The 11,622-nt window shown below is 34.4% G+C and overlaps 1 long non-coding RNA gene across 1 annotated transcript; it reads left to right on the top strand.

Moving 5' to 3' along the window:
* LOC110265206 lies at positions 9,310 to 11,324 on the top strand. The gene is made up of 2 exons (XR_002351544.1): positions 9,310 to 9,435; positions 11,202 to 11,324. It is a non-coding gene; the product is annotated as an uncharacterized LOC110265206 (long non-coding RNA).

The following is an 11,622-nucleotide window of genomic DNA, read 5'->3' as shown; positions in this document are numbered from 1 at the left end:
CTCTCCAAATTAACATAACAACATTCACCATCCAAAATTAATAACTAATTATCCAATAAACTTCAACCAAATATATTCATCGACAAATTACTAAACATTAAACATACACCTGCATTCCAACTTATCCTATGGTTATCTAGCCTACGTTTTCATAGAACATTATATATTAAATGAAAGAAACCTAAACCATACCTTGGCCGATTCCCAAGTATTATTCCAAGACAATTTTCTTAAAAGAACACAGCCCTCAAAATCTCAACTAATCCGCTTCCTCCAAGTTCCAGTATTCACAATTTTAAGCTCCAATTATTTATTCACAACCTAATACACATTCATAACACATATATATCCAATTTAATACTCAAAGCTCAAATTCAATGAAATTAAAATAAAATTATCATATCCTCACCTTATCCAAGCTTCACATAAGCAAGAGTGAACGTTTTCCTCAAGCTAATTGGATCCTAAAACATCAAAAATCAAAGAAATTCAACCTTCCCATTGAAAATTCGAAAATTGGGGAAAAAGAGGTCTAAGAGTGATTAAACAAGTTACAAGTGAAATTGTTCCGGTAGAAACGTAGAGCTCGACGCGGTGGACGCGTGGCCGCAAACGGTGCGGCGATTGGAGCTCGGACGGAGAAGTTACGGAATTTTGAAAAGTGACGTAAGGGTTGGAAGTGTTTCTCCTCCCTGAAGCTTTCACGCTGCTTGCAGGTGAAATGGGGAAGAAAGGGGCTTTCGGCCTCATTTAAAAGGGCTGGTCCGGTTGGACCGACAGCCCAGTTCGGGTCCGGTTTAATCGGTTCGGTCTGTTCGGTCCAATCTTGGATCGATTTTCTCGAAATTGGTGTCAAAATTCTCGTTTCGATGAGCTCTATCCTAATTTAATATAATATTCACATTTCTAATCCTCCTTATTAAAAACTAATTTATTGACTAATTATCTATTAATTTAACCGGGGTTTACAATCAACCTACCTTATCATCCATGAGAACGATTTTTAGGTAAGTTGTCTTACTCTTGTCAAATTTGGATGGGACTTTTCATAACCTTATTATCCTTGCCTTTATTTTCCAAACCTTTTCATTACATAATCTACTATAGGTAATATTGTTGATAGAATCATAGCTTGTAGCCATTAGGTATGGAAAATAATAAAGAGAAAAAGAACTATGAATGAGGTACGAATTTTCTAGATGATAAATAATTGTAACAATTGACTATTACGACTTATATATATATATATATATACACACACTAATTGCACACTGTACGATATAAAAGGTAAATACGGATGTGACATGCATGCGTATATTAATATAGGAAGAATATATATTCAAAAGCATCTTTCTATTATATCACTTATATTATTTACTCACAACCTTAAAGTCTTTAAAAATATATTTAATTGTATTATCATTCAAAACATAAATTCATCCTTTATTTTCATTAAATATTTAGATTAATTCAGTTAGATGAGTGTTGTAATAAAAGGATAGACTATTATTATTATTAAAAAAAGAGATATATAAATATGTATAATATTATTGTTATATATGAAGCAGGTTTCATATCCACAAAAAATACTCATAATATACAAATTGGGGCAATAATTTAAAATTCTCTAATACTAATTTAATCAAATACTAATATTAAAACCAAATTACTTAAACAATATTGAATCCATTCTAATCCTTAGTCACGTATAGAATAGTCATTCTCGTAACGACAACCAACTGAAAGAACATCGTAAGTTTGAACATTTAGAATTCGTGCAAATTCAGACCATCCTCTTGTTAAATAAGTTTCATCATCCGCTATCCATGCAATGCAGCAAGGTATATAATTGTCACACCGAGAAACCAAACTAACCCTTATTCTCCTCAATTGCATTGCATGCATGCAAAAGAAAGTCGGTAATTTCTGAAAAAATCACAATGTGTTATAAAATTATTCTAATAACGAAAAGCTTAAAATAAGAAAATTTAAATATATTACCAATCGTTGAAATTATATATTCGAGTTTGTCACGAATTTAGCAAAATTGAACTTAAACAGAAGGAATTTAATCTCATTATGTGTTCCACTTCGAAGATTTTCGGGCAGACGTAAAAAGCATGGAGGGGATGGAACTTAAACTTGGCCTACAAAGGTCCATAGAAACAATTCCTCAATCAAAAATCGAACCTCTTCCAAGAAAGCTAACTTTAACCACATTCCATTAGGTTGGTCATAATAGGTGAGTAGATCCAACCATCCTTCGGTAAAGTAGAGTTTATTGCCCATTATTTGAACGCTTACATCCATGTAGTTGGAACCCGAATCAGTGAAGACAACTCAATGAGGTATTTCATGGATGTGATGTATTGTAAATGATTGTAGCAAAAGACAATGAACTGGAACATTAGACGATAAGAATAACCTAGAGTAACAACAATTAATAAATTATCAAAAGAATAATATAATAGAATGAGTATATGAAAAATATTATAATAAGTATTATTTAAAAGATATTAGTTTACATTTTTAGAATGTTTTAATTTAATTTAATATATTTTGATTTTATTTATTTAATTACTAGATTGGACCTTATGTTTATGGGTTTTAGGGTTTTCTTTGTTTTAACCTAATAAGAGATTATAAATACCCCTTTAATTATTGTAGTCGCAATATAGAATGATTTAGAAGTTAAAAAATCTTTTTTTTGGTTTTGTGATGAAACCATTATGTAGATAATTGAGGTTGAAGAGTCTCTCTTTTATTGTATCGGAAAATTGAGTAGAAGGTTGAGGAGTCTATTCAATTCAATTTTTAAACTATAGCGTTGACAAGTTTGGTTGAGAAGTCCATTTTTTAATACATTAAAAAATTAGGTAAAAAATAGAATGATTCTTTTTTACTCAATTTCAATCTATCCTATTTGATTCTATTTCAATTTCAATGTATCTTCTTTTTATTCAATTTAAATTTTTATCTTTTTCTTTATCTTTTAATTCTTTATCAAATTTGGTAGTTAAATATTTACCTTCAGAAATTCATTTCAAAATATGCTTTCGTAGAATATAATTTAACATTATTTTGTTAAATTTTTTTTATACTTTTTATTTTTTGGATTGAATCACTCTACCTCTTAGCCTTGATCCTCAACAGAACTATAAAAACTTAAAAAGTTGTTGAAGTAAATGTTTTTTTGTCGACAAGTGATGCGTATTTACATATACGGACAAAGCTAAAGATGGGGCCTTGCAATCAGTACAGGTCATATCAATGCAATAAGGAAATGAACGCTACTTATCTCACTAAAAAGCAAGCAAATCAAAACCTCATTTCAAGTTATATTAGATTTATCAAAAATATTATTTGTATACTAAAATTAACTATTAATATATTTATATATAAATATATATATAATTTAATTTATTTTTAAAAAGACAAATAGGTCCCTAACCTTTTAAAACGGGGACATTTTCATCCCTCAAGATTGGAAAATACATTTCGATCCCTCACGTTTTAAAACGGGCGACAATTATATCCTTCCGTTCGTTTTGGGCCAAAAACGGCAACGGAGCCAGTTGACATGGAGGGGCAGTGAATGACGTGGCCGTTACGCTTGCTGAGGTGGATTGGGACGAAATTTTAGTGGACAAATTCGTCCTTGAAGTGCCAAACGACGCCGTTTCCACCATCCCCCATATTTGAAGCTTCGCATTCCCCATAACACCCAAGAGTTACTCCACATATTACAGAAAATCCTATCAGAACAGGAACGCCCTTCTCCCTCCAAAAAAAGAACGACTTCCTACAGTTGAAAGCGGTGGTGTGGTCAGTCGACGTGGTTGTTGTTGAAGGTAACGGCAAGCTTTGCGTGGAGAGGAAGCTGCCATCATCTACAGAGGTAAGGGTGATAATGAAGAGTATCTATGTTGTTTAACTGAGAATGCATGGGGTTGGGTTTTGGGTGGATTGCAAGTTTTTTTTTTTTTGGGTAAAAGAATGAGGAAAATGTATGTGAAGTTAACTGATTTCGAAATTTTGATTAGGTAGGGTTTAATCTCTGGTTTATGTTCTTGTGGATTATGCAGATGGATGATATGTATGTGGTACCTGTTTTTCACCACGGAGGCCGTTTTCGTAGAAAACCCAGTGGAACTCTTGAGTATATTGGTGGAAAAGTTAAAAAATTTTCGAAGATGGACTTAGACTTCGTGAATTTTGGGAATTTGGTGACATTGTTCAAGGGTTTGGGGTATGCATCATATAGGGTAGTGTATTGGTTTGACCCAACTAGCAGTGATCTTGAGGTTGGACTGCACATTCTGAGAGGAGATGCAGGCATCAATGAACTTCGAGAGAATAAGATGAAGAATTCAATGACGGATGAATTCTATATTTACTTCGACCATCTCGTTGATGAGCCAGAGATAGTGGATGAAGGTGCTGCAGCAGAAGCAGGAGTGGAAGAGTTTGATGACCCTATTGATGTGGATAGCATCATGAGAAAGCTCCAACCATCACCATCCATAAAAGCTGATGGGCAAGAAAGTGAGGAGGATGAAATGTATAAACCTCCTCCGATTGACTCGGAGACTGTTTCGGATGAGGACTGTTCCAGTGTTGATGAGGACGATGATAGGATGAGGAAAAAAAAAGTCTGAAAGGAAAGGACAAGGTTCTGCCAAAGAAAAATAGCAGTGTGAAAGAAGGGACAGGGGCAGAGTCAAGTGGAGTTAAAAACAGAGGTAGAGTAAGGAGTGCAAGGGGGAGTGCTGCCAAAGGTGATGTGCCTACTGTGAAGACCAGAGGAACAGCCAAGCCCAAAGAAACTGGGCCAAGAGAAAAGCCCAAAAAGACCAGGCCTGCTCCGAAGCCTAGAAGGAATGGGCCTAATGCAAATCAACAAAGAAGTAGGCCTGTTGTAGATGCTGAAGAACTTCTTCCTAATGTGCAACCCAGGGATATGCCTCCAATAGGACTCTATGTGAGTGAGGATGTTTCAGATGATGATGATCCGATTTATGAGTATACATCAGAGGAACTTCACACACCAGTGTCTTCAGAGGATAAGGAAGAAAAGCATGAGTTTCTAGTTTTCAATAAAGAGTATGGGTTCGGGGAAGGTAGGTTCAAGATAGGAACCAAGTTTGCAACCATTGATGGGTTCAAAGAAGTGGTAAAAGATATGTTCATTTCTGAAGGGAGGAAACTGCTGTGGATAAAAAATGATAAAGAAAGGGTGAGAGTTGACTGCAGGGGTGAAGAATGTCCATGGCTAGCACATCTATCCTATAACAAAATATTGTTATGTTATCAGGTAAATACTTACAAGGCAGAGCATACATGTGCTAGAGACCTGGGCAGTAATGCTGCTGATCAACACTGGGTCAGCAAGAAAGTGGAGAAGAGAATGGCTAGTCAACCTCATATGACTACTAATGAGGCAATTGACTTTCTTAGAGAAGAGTTTAATCTAGTGTTGCATCCGAAGATGGTCTACAGGGTAGTGAAAGAGGCCAAAGAGAGGATTATGGGAAATAAAAAGGAACAGTATGGGAAGCTTAGGGACTATGCCATGGAGATCATTAAGAGTAATCCGGGCTCGACTGCAAGAGTTGATGTGATCCCAATCCCTCAATCCCTACCTGTCTTTGACAAAATATATATCTCCTTTGAGGGTTGTAAGCAAGGCTTTAAGTCTGGGTGTAGGCCTTTCATCCATCTAGATGGAGCATTTTTGAAGACATACCATGGAGGCTAACTACTGTCAACGGTGGCACAGGATGCGAATAACCAATTCTACATAGTAGTATATGGAGTTGTAAGATCGGAGACGAAGGAATCCTGGAAATGGTTCTTCACACTGCTTTAGGAAGATCTGGGTGATGCACATCAATTTGGTTGGAACTTTATGTCCGACCAACAAAAGGTTAGACTTCTACATTACTGCATATTAGTGTAGCATGTTAAATTACTGCATATTAGTGTAGGATATTAATATAATGCATGTATGTGGTAGACATTAAATTTCTGCATATTAGTGTAGCATATTAAATCACTGCATGTATGTGTTTGAAATGGAATTTAGTGCATATATGTGTTTGCAATGGATATTACTGCATAGTAGTGTATGAAATTTTGAATACTGCATATATGTGTTTGCAATTGAAGTTATTGCATATTTGTGAATGCAATTTAAACTGCTGCATATATGTGTATGCAATATTATGTGTTGGCAGGGTCTGCTACCAGTCTTAAAGGAGGTAATGCCGAGAGCACATCATCGAAATTGTGTCATGCACATGTAGAAAAATTTCATAAATAGGTTCAAAGATATGCACATTAGAGATATAGTATGGGACTGTGCTAGGTGCACCACTGAACCAGAGTTCAAAGAGACCATGGAGAAGCTGAAGGGGGTGAATAAGGCGGCATGGGAGTATCTTATGAGGTTTGAACCAGCCACTTGGGTTAAGGGTTTCTTCAGTCATGGCCCCAAGGTGGATAACCTAACTAACAACATGTGCGAGGTATTTAATGCAAAAGTGGTTAAGTACATAATGAAGCCAGTTTTGACTATGTGTGAGGAAATTAGGTGCTACCTAATGCGGAGAATGACCAAGCATATTAGGCTGTTAGAGCACCATAGTGGAAAGCTTGCACCCGTTCAGGAGAAAAGGTTGCAGAGGCTGATAAAATCCAGCAGCAGGTGGATTGCCGAATGGGTGGGAGATAACGAACGAAAAAGATTTCAAGTTAGCAGAAAGCAAACCAAAGTAGATGTGAATTTGATCAAACACATTTGTTCATGCAATGTTTGACAACTGACCGGTATATCTTTAATTTTGAATGATTTTCTTTAAGGCTGATCTAATATAATGCTAGGTAATATGTTTTGAATGATTTTAAGGCTGATCTAATATAGTGCTAGGTAATATGTTCTGAATGATTTTAGGGCTGATCTAATATAATGCTAGATAATATGGTATGTGGTTTTGATTCAGACATGCCATGCATTCACGGTATTGCTGCAATTAGAAAGAGGCATGACCAGGTAGATGATTATGTGCATTCCTGGTTATGTATGAAATCTATTCACAAGACATATGCACATTGCATAAAAACAGTTCCAAGTGAGGACTTTTGGATAACCATTGACCAGCTGAGGCCTGCTCCACCACCCATCAAGCGACCTATTGGGAGGCCTAAAGTACACAATCACAACAAGGATCCTGCTGAGGCTCATATTCAGGGTGACAAGCTTAAGAGAAGCTTTCAAGTGACATGCAGCAAGTGCAATGAGAAAGGTCATAACTATAAGACAAACTGAAAACCAAAAAAGAAAAAAGCTAAGAAGACTTATGCAAACACAGAACCCTTGGTGCTGCTTCCCCTATCACAATCAGCCCCTCAACCAGAGGTATCCCTGCTATGTTTTAGGATCGATCTGTACATTTTAAATTTTGTCAGTGGTTACGATGTCATTATAACTTTTTTTTAAGGACTAATTTGTCCATGTTCTTTCCTTGTTTGATCTATGTTGCATAGGATCAAAGCCAGACACAGACTGAAAGTTTGGCTGAGAATAGTGCTGTGCAAGAGAAGTCTCCAGTAAGCCTCCCCCCTAAATAATACACTCATAATCACAATCACTTTATTCATGTCAATGCATTTGAACAACTGAATAATTCGGTTACTTTTGCAGAATCATGTCATCAGCCAGAATGCTGCAGCAACAACACCATCTGCTCCAATCCAACCTCCATTCAGGCCTCCATCCCAGCTGCCAAGAATGGGGCGACCCAAAACCCCAGCTGCTGCCTCCAAATTCAGACCCAAGCAGACAATCAGAAGGCCTCGAGCAAGTGCAAATCCACCTTCAAATTCACCTCCAACTCCACTCCCAGATACAACCCAGACTCAAAGCACCAGTGCCAGTGTCGCTACATCGGAGGAGACCTTGAAAGTCGCTGGCAGTGAGGCCATAGGAATGAATTTCATCCCAACTCCTGGATCCAAGAATCAGAAGAACTGAACACTACTGAATGAATTTCTGTTTTTTGTCATAGTCTTCAGTATGAATTAAACAACACTGCCTACTTATTGTAGTTTGGCAAACTTGTTTATATGCCAACCAGATATTTTGTTATTTTGTGGCAAACTTGTTTATGTTTTGGATTAAGACAGATACATTGTTGTTCATATTTTGGTCATAATCTATACACAATTACTACCTTATATAATAGCTGATTCATAGAATTACTACCTTATTTTTTGTTCAACAATGGCAATTTTCATTGAATAGCCAACAATGACAATTTTCATTACATCATCAACGTTGTACATCAACTCATCATCCTCACCACTTTAAGAAACATACAACAATAACAAAAACTACACTAATCAAAGCAATATGCCACATACTCATTTTTTCTCCTTCTCCATACATAACAGTTTCCTCTCCAACTCTTTCATTTTTTTCTCCAGTTCCTGGCTTCGCACCAGTTGAATTTTTTTTCCAATTCCTGACTTCGTACCACATGATCTTCAATGTCTACACCTCCAACATCATCCACAGCACCCAATGCTTCAGACTCCATGGCCCTAATTTTTTTCAGGTGTTCATCAAGCCAGACAAAATACTGGCAACACCATTCTTTAACCTGGACCAATTTTTTAGATAACACCATAATTAGACATAGAACAGTATCATCCAACTACTATAAAAATAATCGCTCACCTTGAAGAATGGACACCCGAAAAATATCTTATTGGGATTAGATGCTGTTCTTGACTTGTAAAGAATGGCATAAACGCCGCAGAAGCACTTCGGCGCAACCCCATCTCGATCACAACCTCCTGCAACAGCGCATGAAAATCCCCGTCCAGGTCTTGTGCATGAAGAACCCCCCCTCGCTCATCATAGACGATCGCACAAGCAGCGGCCATGACTTCCACCTTGCGTTTGGATGAAATAGGGCTCACTAGTAGAAACGGCATCGTTTGGCACTTCAGAGACGAATTTGTCCACTAAAATTTCGTCCCAATCCACCTCAGCAAGTGTAACGGTCACGTCATTCACTGTCCCTCCATGTCAGCTAGCTCCGTTACCATTTTTGGCCCAAAACGGACGGAAGGGTATAATTGTCGCCCGTTTTAAAACGTGGGGATCGAAATGTATTTTCTAATCTTGAGGGACGAAAATGTTCCCGTTTTAAAAGGTCAGGACCTATTTGTCTTTTACTCAAATATTATTATAGGTATGAATAATCATTACAAATCCTAGGATTTGATTGGTAGGTTACGGGCATGGACACTAGTGTCCGTGTAAGGTATTAGGTATGCATCCTGGATCCAGCAAGAAGAAGCACGCGGCCAAAACCAAAATCAAAGAGTATTATTGGACGCAAAACCTAAATCAAAATCGCTTCAGTTCATGTATGTGTTCATGATCTTAAGATATAGTATTTAATTATGTATTTATTTTTCAAGTGGTGGCAAACTATTGTGACTGGTGAAATAACAATCAAAGAAATATATTGGATAAGGTCGTTCTAGGGGAACAACAATAATATAAGTATGATCTTCTAGGGTCAATGAACTAATACATATTTAAGATCCTCATTTATACGTAGATCGAACTAGTTTTGCTTTTTGACTCCTCAACAGTCTAATAACCTAGAAAAAAAAGTGATCATGACTTAGTTTAAATTCACCTGTAGGCATTTTTTGTCGTGAGTTGGAATAATAATGATAGAGATATAATTATTTATATATTTTTTTTAGAGAAGTGTTAAGGAATCAGTAAGTTTTGTAATTTGTAGTCATTAATTAGTTATTATTAGTGTTTTTAATAGTATAAGATTACATTTAATAGTGTGAGATTACTCATTTTTTTTTTGCTGGTTAAGTGATTGCCAAATTTTAATAAAAGTACTAACATTCAAGACTTTATTTTCTTATCTGATTAATTTTTTAGAAAAGTAATTGATATTATCTATGACATGATTTTAGAGCTTTATATTTAAAAAAATCTAAAATTTAATTTTTGGTGAACCCAAAAAGAAAATAAAATATATAGTATATATAAAATAAATAAAAAATATCTATATAAAAAAATTAAATAAATTTAAACAAAATCTTACTTAAAAAAATATTAGAAATATAATTATTCATGTGTATATTGTCTCTTTTTATTCGTTTATTAAATTAAAAAAAATGATAACATAATTGATAAATACTCGTTCTTTCAACTTTTATGAGTGATTTAAAGTTTAAACTTTAAACTATGGATATACAAAGTATAAAAGTTTACTATTACAAGTCTAACTTTTATCATGGTTTAAATTAAAGTTTAAACTTTAATTTGGATATATAGAGTATAAAAGTTTTACTATTACAAATCTTACGACTTTAGGAGTATAATTTCTAAGAAAAATATAAAAAACTAATTTTTAGATAATTAATATTATTTTTTAAAATTTTTATATTTTTAAATTTAGAGTTTATAATTTAAAATTTAAAATTTAATATAAATAAAATTTAATATAAATAAAATAATTTTAAAAAAGTTGACTGATATTAGTAAAAAAAAGTTAGCTCATAATATTATTTGTCATAACTCATAATATCACTTCTTTCAAAAGTTTAAACTAATAAGAGGAGACATATAAATAATTATTATATATTTCTAATACGCTTTTTCAATTTTTTGGATTTGCGTAAAATTTTTTTTAAATAGATTTTTTGTTGTTGATTGGCTTTATATTGAAATTCTTTTTTATTTGAACAAACAAAAATTAAACTCTAAATTTTTATATCATAAAAACTCTTATGTCACTGTATCATGATATCACTTTTCTAACGTCTTAAATCGATAAAAAGAGACACATAAATAATTATATCTTTAACATTACTTATAATTTACAAATATAAGATATTTTCACTATTTGAATTAGTTTTTAAAATTAAGTATCCTTATTTAATTTCAATTCTAATATATATTTGTGCACAATAGTCAATTTTTTTAAAATAATATATAAAACTTGTAATATATTTGAACAAGATTGTCTTGGGTCATCAGTTCATCACACCGTTGGTAAAGGCAATAAAAGCTCCTGAAGCCACAGTATTAGTGAAATAGCCTATGCCTATATCTTAATGTACACCAATAATAGATGCATGTTTGTTTAACTTGGTAGCAGACAGCAGATCGGATAAAGTGATAAACAATAAACTCATCAAGTTTGATATGCAGCTGAATCATGACGCATGGGTTAACCTATCAACACGTACTACTTGTAAATGAGTGCAAAGTAAATGTTGCTAAAAAAGCATCATTGTCGATCATCATTTTGGTTGTATTGTTTTGTTGCATTGTGCATCATGGATATAGGAGTTGACAGCAGCAAAATTATTGATTCCTGTTGGTTGTTTAATTTCCTTGTTTAAGCACTTAATTTGTCACCACTCTTCACACACATTTTGCCCCTTTTTTAGGCACTAAAGATGCCTTTATTGAGGACATTGTGGAAACTGTGTTAGGCCATTAGTCCCTTCACGATTCCATAATTTTGTTGTTATCCTTTCAAATCAACGTCAATTTCACAAAAGAAAAAAAACAAA

This window comes from Arachis ipaensis, chromosome B08 (assembly GCF_000816755.2).
Source record: "Arachis ipaensis cultivar K30076 chromosome B08, Araip1.1, whole genome shotgun sequence".
Classification (NCBI taxonomy): domain Eukaryota; kingdom Viridiplantae; phylum Streptophyta; class Magnoliopsida; order Fabales; family Fabaceae; genus Arachis; species Arachis ipaensis.
The sequence above is the reverse complement of the archived record's forward strand: the minus strand, read 5'-3'. Positions and strand labels throughout refer to the sequence as shown.